The following is a 9,972-nucleotide window of genomic DNA, read 5'->3' on the forward strand; positions in this document are numbered from 1 at the left end:
TCTCTCTATCTTTACCGAACTATGTTGAAATATTGGCTGAAATAATTAAAAACCTTTTGGATAGTAATTTTACTTATTATGACTACCATAAAGTTATCCTGTATCCAACACGTGGTTGCACTTTTCTATTTGGACTTCCACTCACCCTCATAGCATAATGAATCTCCTTGGTCTGCACTCCCAAGAGCTATCAGTCTTCCAGGTGTAATGAATTTTACATAGGGTTGGTCACCACTTGGTTCCAGTAACCAGTCTCTATAGGCATATCTCCATCCATCAGACCACTCCCAGTCATCATACAGCAAACTGATCCAGAAAGGAGTGGTGGTTGTCATCCCTCTCTTCTTCACCACCTCCTTCTGTCCATCGTTTCTGATGCTGACCAGGTCAGTTTACTCCTCTCTGCAGTAACTCTGGGCCTCATACTAGACTCTAAGAACTGCCGGGTTTAAAACAACACAATTAGGGTAAATATTGGACAGAACACACGTTGGGTTATTTTGACCCAGGTAGTTGGGTCTCTCCCGCTCAGCCCAGTCAAAACTGTTCGCTGCTCTGGCACCCCAATGGTGGAACAAGCTCCCTCACGACGCCAGGACAGCGGAGTCAATCACCACCTTCCGGAGCCACCTGAAACCCCACCTCTTTAAGGAATACCTAGGATAGGATAAAGTAATCCTTCTAACCCCCCCCCTTAAAATATTTAGATGCACTATTGTAAAGTGGTTGTTCCACTGGATATCATAAGGTGAATGCACCAATTTGTAAGTCGCTCTGGATAAGAGCGTCTGCTAAATGACTTAAATGTAAATGTAAATGTAGTTGGGTTGTTGGGGTATTAATGCTGGGTTATTGAGCTATGACCCACCGGGTCAGATCAGAAAACTGGAGGTGTTGCTTAGTGGGGGCTTGGCTTTCAAATAGATCTTTAAGGCCACTCTTAAGAGAACATTTAGGTCCGGTTCATGTTGTGTTGTGTTGTCATCACATACTCAATTTAGCACTGACACTTTTGTAGCTTTTGTGAGACTTACACAAGAGTATGAGCTCCTCATGTGTCTATGTCATCAATGATGTCAGAAGCTTTGTTTGATCACATGCTTTTTCAAACTGTGTGTTGCAAAATGCGAGATCCCACAGATTTTGCTGTGGTTCACAGTACAATACCAGATAATGACAAAACAAAAACAGATTTTGGAGGTCTCTCCAGAAATGTTCGATCGGGTTCAAGTCCGGGCTCTGGCTGGGCCACTCAAGGATATTTAGAGACTTGTCCCAAAGCCACTTCTGTGTTGTTTCGGCTGTGTACTTAGGGTTGTGGTCATGTTAGAAGGTGAACCTTCGCCCCATTCTGAGGTTCACCACTGGCGGGCTCCAATTAAGTTGTAGAAACATCTCAAGGATGATGAATGGAAACAGGATGCACCTGAGCTCAATTTCGAGTCTCACAGCAAAGAGTCTGAATACTTATGTAAATAAAGTATTGCTGTTTTTTATATTTAATACATTTGCCAAAATGTCTACACACGTGTTTTCGCTTCATCATTATGTGGTACTGTGTGTAGATTGATGATCAAAAACATTTTAGAATAAGGCTGTAACGAAACAACATTTGGAAAAATAATTTAGAATTTAAGGCACACTTAAACAGCATGGCTACTACAGCATTCTGCAGCGATAAGCCTTCCCTTCTAGTTTGTACTTAGTGGGACAATCATTTGTTTTTCAACATGACAATGACCCAACACACCTCCAGGCTGTAAGCATTCCAGGTGAAGCTGGCTGAGAGAATGCAAAGCTGTCATCAAGGCATAGCATTGCTTCTTTGAAGAATCTCAAATATAAGATATATTTTTATTTGTTTAACACTTTTTGGGTTACTACATGATTCAATATGTGTTATTTCATAGTTTTGATGTCTTCACTATTATTCTACAATGTAGAAAATAGTGTTACGTACCCCAGCTTCTGTGTTGTTGTGGGTTTGTATGTATTTGTATGTATTTCATGGCTTCCCCCAAGCAGCTGATTGGTCGGCCCCATCAATAATTGGAGCTCTGACCACGCCCTCTCGTCAAAAGATACAGCTGTCTTCAATTACAGACTCCTTCTCCAGCTGTATAAATGCCAGTGTTCCTTTGCTCAGAGGGAGAGCTAATTGGTATGTCCTGTGTTGGTTGTTGTGCAGGCAGTTTTTATGAAGTAGTTTGTAGCCGGTCCTGCTGAGGTATGTTTTTGTCACAAGGACTGTGTTTTGATTATTGAAATTGTTCACGTTACGTTTGTATTATCCTGTTTCATTTGTTCCCAGGGGGAAGGGGAAGGCACCTTGGGAGTGCTTAGGCAAGAGGCCTGTGGGCATACATATACCCGTAGTACATACTATGTCTACGCACACTAGGTAAGACCTGAGCGGACCCCACCTGTATTTTGGTTAGCGCGCCAGGTGGTGCTAAAGGTTAGGTAAGTAGTGGGAAGGCAGGTAAAGTAGGATTACCGTGTGAAGGAATAAATTCCCTGTTAACGGTAAACTTCTCTGCCTCTGTCATCCTTACCCGCACCTACAATCACATACCTCTTTCACTCCGCTGGGAGTTGAGGGTAGCAGGGTGTCGGGTCTTTGGCTATGCCGGATTAAATGATATGACATGCTATTCTATAAAATCCTTTCTCTGTAATTAATATCACCTGATTAGCAAATCATGTAAATATAATTAACTAGAAAGTCGGGACACCACGGAAGAGTGTTTATAGAGCCGTTATCTTCTGAATAAACTCTTAAAAGCGTAGTAATATTTCACATCGATAGCCATCAATATTTATCCTCATCTTATTTTCAGTCTCATAATGACAGTTGTAAATTGTTGGTTATCTGCACGAACCCTGGCTAACAAGTTGAATCAGCAATACAAAATTGGGTTTAATTATTTATTTACCAAATACCTAAACTAATCACAGAATTACATATACACATAATGCAAATGATGTCATACAGAAAAGGCCCTGGTGGACGGAGCCGACATGGCGGCTTGTTACACAAAGAAAGGGGTGGGCTTGAATGAAAGAGCGGGAAGACTGAGGAACACCAAAACAGCTTTGCTATGCCATCGTAAATACATTATCGTATGCATTCTAAATTACCGCCCATTTGGAAAAGGAAAATGCAATAAATATTTACTCTGAGCTGCGCTTCGGTAGGTTGGTCGTAGATGCTGAAGGTGTTGGCCAACAGAGATCTTCCTGTCCTCGGAAGAATGTCTCTGGTGGTAAATTGGATACGTTGTGGTATCTTCGTCGTGTTAGACTGGATCCGTCGTCCGTCCTTTCCTAGCCCACGTCTACAGCGGCCGCTGCTAACTCAACGGCTAGGAAGTATCACTTCTGTAGTGAATAAGTTCATACCATTCGCAACCAAAGCTCACGCTGAGGTTGGCTTAGTTCTGTACTTGACGGGTTAGTCCTTTTAACGCAGAGGCTGCAGACCTCACGTACCGGAACTCTGGTTACATTGTCTTATATAGAGGGGAGAAGGGTGTGTTTCATCGTTTATAACCCCTGTCTCTTCACAGGGGCGGGCCACTGATTAAGCAGGGCACTTTCCTTATGAAAACCCAATTCTCTCATTTGGAAGCTAAAATTACATTTAATCTTCTAACAAACAGTTTGAATATCAAATATTTAACCTGTTAGGGCTAGGGGGCAGTATTGACACGGCTGGATAAAAAACGTATCCGATTTTAATCTGGTTACTACTCCTGCCCAGTAACTAGAATATGCATATAATTATTGGCTTTGGATAGAAAACACTCCAAAGTTTCTAAAACTGTTTGAATGGTGTCTGTGAGTATAACAGAACTCAAATGGCAGGTCAAAACCTGAGAAGATTCTGTACAGGAAGTACCCTCTCTGACCATTTCTTGGCCTTTGCCATCTCTATCCATTACAAAGGATCTCTGTTACGTGACACTTCCTACGGCTGCCATAGGCTCTCAGAAGGCGGCAAAAAGCTGAATCGTGGCTTTGCAGGCTCTGGCTGAAAAAAAGTAGTGCGTTTGGGTAGTGGCTGGTTACAGTACTGTGAGACTCAGGCTCGTGCCCGCGTCGACCGACTGCTTTGTTTTCTTTCCTCTGTTTACCTAAACGGAGATTCCCGGTTGGAATATTATCGCTTTTTTACGAGAAAAATGGCATAAAAATTGATTTTAAACAGCGGTTGACATGCTTCGAAGTACGGTAATGGAATATTTAGATTTTTTTTGTCTCGAATTGCGCCATGCTCGTAACCCTGATTTACCATTTCGGATAGTGTCTGGAACGCACGAACAAAACGCCGCTATTTGGATATAACGATGGATTATTTTGGACCAAACCAACATTTGTTATTGAAGTAGCAGTCCTGGGAGTGCGTTCTGACGAAGACAACAAAGGTAATCAAACTTTTGTAATAGTAAATCTGACTTTGGTCAGGGCTAAACTTGGTCGGTGTCTAAATGGCTAGCCGTGATGGCTGGGCTATCTACTGAGAATATTGCAAAATGTGCTTTCACCGAAAAGCTTTTTTAAAATCGGACACCTCGATTGCACAAAGGAGTTCTGTATCTATAATTCTTAAAATAATTGTTATGTTTTTTGTGAACGTTTATCGTGAGTAATTTAGTAAATTGTTAGTAAATTCCCCGGAAGTTTGCGGGGGGTATGCTAGTTATGAACGTCACATGCTAATGTAAAAAGCTGGTTTTTGATATAAATATGAACTTGATTGAACAAAACATGCATGTATTGTTTAACATAATGTCCTAGGTGTGTCATCTGATGAAGATCATCAAAGGTTAGCACTGCATTTAGCTGTCTTCTGGGTTTTTGTGACATTATATGCTAGCTTGAAAAATGGGTGTCTGATTATTTCTGGCTGGGTACTCTGCTGACATAATCTAATGTTTTGCTTTCGTTGTAAAGCCTTTTTGAAATCGGACAGTGTGGTTAGATTAACGAGAGTCTTGTCTTTAAAATGCTGTAAAATAGTCATATGTTTGAGAAATTGAAGTAATAGCATTTCTAAGGTATTTGAAAATCGCGCCACGGGATTCAACTGGCTGTTGCGTAGGTGGGACGAATTCGTCCCGCCTAGCCCAGAGAGGTTAAATTGCACAACAATTCCATGTGAATTTGATAACTAGAATATGTAGACTTTCCCAGGTACAGTTTGTCATCAGTCATAATGTCTCAGATGACAACCGAACTGGCATCCATACTCATTAAGTTCCAACGCATATTTCCAACTGGTTCTATTACCGAAATATGGTTCCTTTTCCCCCATTTGTTTGATGTTCCCAGACTCTCTATATTTAACAAAGGCTATTCAACAGTCCTTTAGTAGGGTCAGAGAGAGAGGGGAAGGGAGAAAGGTATTTATGGGGGGGTCATAAACCTTACCCACAGGCCAACGTCATGACAAGGGTGTTGCGTTCCCTCCTCCAAGAGGTGTGCGTAACAATAGTAAAAATAAAGAAAAACCCTTGAATGAGTAGGTGTGTCCAAACTTTTGACTGGTACTGTATATATTTGTAATAAATGCTCTGGCATTTGCAACCATTTTCTTTACTCACTCACATAACTCATCAAACTTTTCCAGTCACACAGAATGCACAGGCACGCCATCTTCCAACACACCCGCGCTCCCCCCACATATACACCTGTACATACCCACAAATTGTTCCTTTCATGTCCTCTGTAGTGTTTTTATTTCTACCTTGTTGATTACAGCCTAATTTTGGGCTTTTGTGTTCCAGTTCTTTGTATTTGGGGATTTATTATTTCATGAATTGTCCTATCCTCTACCTATTTATAAATAAAAAAAGAATACAAATTATTTCACAACATTCCCTAACTTAAACAGTGTAGTGTATTTTATACTTTATTAATTGCTGTATTTAATTGTTTTAAATAAATTCATTACAATCACTTCCATTGATAGTGTTGGATGTTCCATTTTATTTAGCATAGCCTTAGAATAGTTGTCTTGGTGTCTCAGAAAAGTTATCAACATACAGCTTGTCGACTACGAGAGCTACACGAATCCTTTTAGTCTATTCTCTTTGAAGTGGGTACAGTACTTTGTCATTCTGCAAGTCTTTTGCCCAGGATTTCAACCATAATTTTATCTTTAAAGGATGCAAATTTGGCAATGACTGGATGCTCGGATCGCTGTCCTCTCTGTCCGAAACAATGTACGCGTTCAAGTTTAATTTGGTCAACAGTATCGCCTGGGACCTGCAGAACTTTAACCATGAATTCTTTCACCATACTCTCTGGATCTTCACCTTAATCCTCTTTAATTCTGGGAAGCACCAGATTTTCTCACGTTGATCTAGTCTGTATATCAAGTAGGGATTCTCTTTAAGTTAAAGTCAGCTTCGATAACATTGACAGTACTAATCAGCTTTTTAGTTTATTTGTCCATTGCTGCTCAGTTTCCTCCTGATTGTTAACAGTGACAATATCAATATTGTGCTCTTGGCAGTAGTCCCCAGCTTCTGTGCAGGTGACTGAACCTTTTATTAGTTGTAACTGTCTGAGGAGGCTGAGTGTGGCTGTGTAGCAGACACCTGAAGAGAGAATATTCTATCACCCAAACGTAAGTATGCATATGACCAACAAATGAAGCATGATAAGTTGATTTTATGGTTTGATATGTTGTGCATACGGTTACTGTATGATGTGGTTAAATACAGAAGTTTGAGTCCTAATGGGTACAGAGTAGGAGATGGGGCATCACCGTGGTGAGAGCAGGGTCAGGAGAGATGGAGGAGAGGTGATTGGATGATTTTCTGAGTGAGGACACAGAGGTGTGAGATGTAGGCGTTTACATCCAACACATTGACCGTTAATATTATCAGAAATCAAGATCAACACACTACAACATTTTGAAAGTTCCAATTCAAACTCAATGCAATTCCTTCACTTTATCATCATAAACATGATATCATAGCAATACTACGATGAGTCAATGATATCATAGCAATACTACGATGAGTCAATGATATCCCAATCTAGCTTTTGTGTTTTGGGTTACATGCCTTTAATAACCTCACAAACTGCTCCAGTGTTATGAGTATCTCAGATGAATTGGCTTAATATCTGTTTTTAATGCCGTGGGCTGTGTAGAGAATGACTGGCTCTGTTCTGGGGTCTGATCCTCCTGTCTGAAGGGGTCTAGTGGGGACCCAGGTATATTAGACAAAACAGTATGGTAACTATAGAGTTCCTTAATTTACTACACTTCACCTCACCTCTCAAATGTATTTTAATTTCACCTTTATTTATTCAGGGTAAAACACATTGAGAACACGTTCTCTTTTAAAAGTGTGCCCTGTTCACATTGTTGAAAGACAAAACACAACAAAAACATGCAAGTACTCCAACACAGGCAAACATATTACAACAACAAGCATTCAACCAGAAACAAACACATTCCCCTGAAGAGTCTCCTCCATCAATGCTTTAAATTCCTTTAAAGGCACGCAGCTAATTTTACAGAACATTCCACTTCTGCTTAGAAGATGCATTTGCATTTTAGTAATTTGGCAGAGGCTTTTATCCATGCGACTTAGAGATTCTCAGAGTGTCACGTCCTGACCATAGTAAGAGGTTATTTTCTATAGTAGAGTAGGTCAGGGCGTGACGGGGTGTTTTGTGTTTTTCTATGTTTTCTATTTCTATGTTTTTTTTGGGTTGATCGCCAATTGGAGGCAGCTGGTCCTCGTTGTCTCTGATTGGAGATCAGATTTAAGTAGTGGTTTTTCTTCCTGGGTTTTTGTGGGTAGTTTTTCCGTTTTGTTGTCTGTTGCCTGACAACTGTTTGCTGTCGTTTTGTTTCTTTGCAAAAGTGTTTAGTTTTCATTAAAGAATAATCATGAGCACTCAACACGCCACGCCTTGGTCCCCTCTATACGACGCACATTACAGAACTACCCACCACGATTGGATCAAGGGGCGTGCACAGGCAGAGATGGATACCTGGTCTAATGAGGATTGGATTGAAAGGAGAAACTGGACTTGGGGCCAGGTAATAGACAGGTATCGTAGCCTACTGGGGAAGAACGAGAGGCAGCCCCCCCCAAAAAATTGGGGGGGGGGGCACACGGATAGTTTGGCGGGGTGAGACCTGAGCCAACTCCCTGTGCTTATTTGCGTTGAGCATGTGCCTGCCTCTTGCACTCTCCCTCCAGTGCGCCTCCATAGCCCAGTAGTCCTGTGCCTGCTCCTCGCACTCTCCCTCCAGTGCGCCTCCACAGCCCAGTACGTCATGTGCCTGCTCCTCGCACTCTCCCTCCAGTGCGCCTCCATAGCCCAGTATGGCCGGTGCCTGCTCTCAGCACCCGGTCCTCAGTGCGTTTCTCCAGTCCGGTGAAACCTGTTCCTGCTCCACGAGTAAAGCTTCCAGTGATAAGCTATGGTACGAAGCTTTTAGAGATGATCCATGGCACGAAGCCTCTAGTGATGATCCATGGCCCGGAGCCTGTAGGGATAATCCATGGCAAGAAGCCTGTAGGGATTATCCACGATCCGGAGCCTGTAGGGATAATCCATGGCAAGAATCTTGTAGGCATAATCCATGGCCCGGAGCCTGTAGAGATGATCCATGGCACGAAGCCTCCAGTGATGATCCATGACATGGAGCCTGCAGCAACGGTCCCTAGTCCGGAAGCTACAGCGACGCTCCCCAGCCCGGAGCCTCCAGCGACGCTCCCCAGCCCGGAGCCTCCAGCGATGATCGACAGTCCGGTTCTTTCGACAATGATCCACGGTCAGGTGGTAATAAAGCAGAAGGATCAGTGGGTGGAGCGGGGATCATGCTCCGAACCGGAGCTGCCGCCTCTGCTGGAGGTTACGTGGACTGCATTTGAACCGCCATAGGAGTTACCCACCCAACCCTCCCTCTTGTTTTTGTTTATGCTTTGTTTGGGTAGCATTCGGAGGGGGGGGGTACTGTCACGTCCTGACCATAGTAAGAGGTTATTTTCTATGGTAGAGTAGGTCAGGGCGTGACGGGGGGTGTTTTGTGTTTTTCTATGTTTTCTCTCTATGTTGTTTTTTGGGGTTGATCTCCAATTGGAGGCATACATCATTACAGTTGTTGCTCAGCTAGCTAACGTATTGTAGCCACTGTAGCATAGAAATGAAATGAGTCAAAACACCTCAAAACAAGACATGGTATCAATAACAAGATACAATGAGCTGAAATGAGTCACAAGGCAGCTTCTTGCTTTGTTGCTAGCTATCTGACCATTCAGAATCATAACACCCCGTGGCCTTCTGGCTCATCGATACATGAGCATCATGTTCTTGATGTTGTCAGCCAACCCATCTATATAGAAAACATACATCTATAGACATAAACAGATTTGACAAAACACTTGTGATACAAGTTGCAACAGACATGTTTGTGATACAACATAGTTTGTCTGCACAAAAATGATTACACAACCATCTTGTGGTGCCTCGGCGATCGTTGTGGAAATATTTTTGTGCAGACAAACTATCTGTTGTGTCAACAGATTTGTGTCAAATGTCTTGTAAATCAGTTGCACAAACTGAGTGTGTATGGGGTCAGAGATTGGTACCAGAAACTATTTTGAATAAACTACCTAACCAGTAGGTACATTTATGTTGTGTGGTGTCTCTATCGAGAGTCTTACTGGTATAAGTTAATGCTAACACGCACAGTCTACATTAAACAAAAATATAAACGTAAAGTGCTGGTCCCATGAGCTGAAATTAAAAATATCTGACATTTTGCAGACGCACAAAAATCGTATTTCTCTCAAATGTTCCGCACAAATGTATTTACATCCCCCTCCTTTGCCAAGATAATACATCAACCTGACAGGTGTGCCATATCAAGAAGCTGATTAAACAGTATGATCATTACACAGGTGCACCTTTTGCTGGGGACAATAAAAGGCCACTTTT

The sequence above is a fragment of the Salmo salar genome, chromosome ssa17 (genome assembly GCF_905237065.1).
Source record: "Salmo salar chromosome ssa17, Ssal_v3.1, whole genome shotgun sequence".
In the NCBI taxonomy this organism is placed as follows: Eukaryota; Metazoa; Chordata; class Actinopteri; order Salmoniformes; family Salmonidae; genus Salmo; species Salmo salar.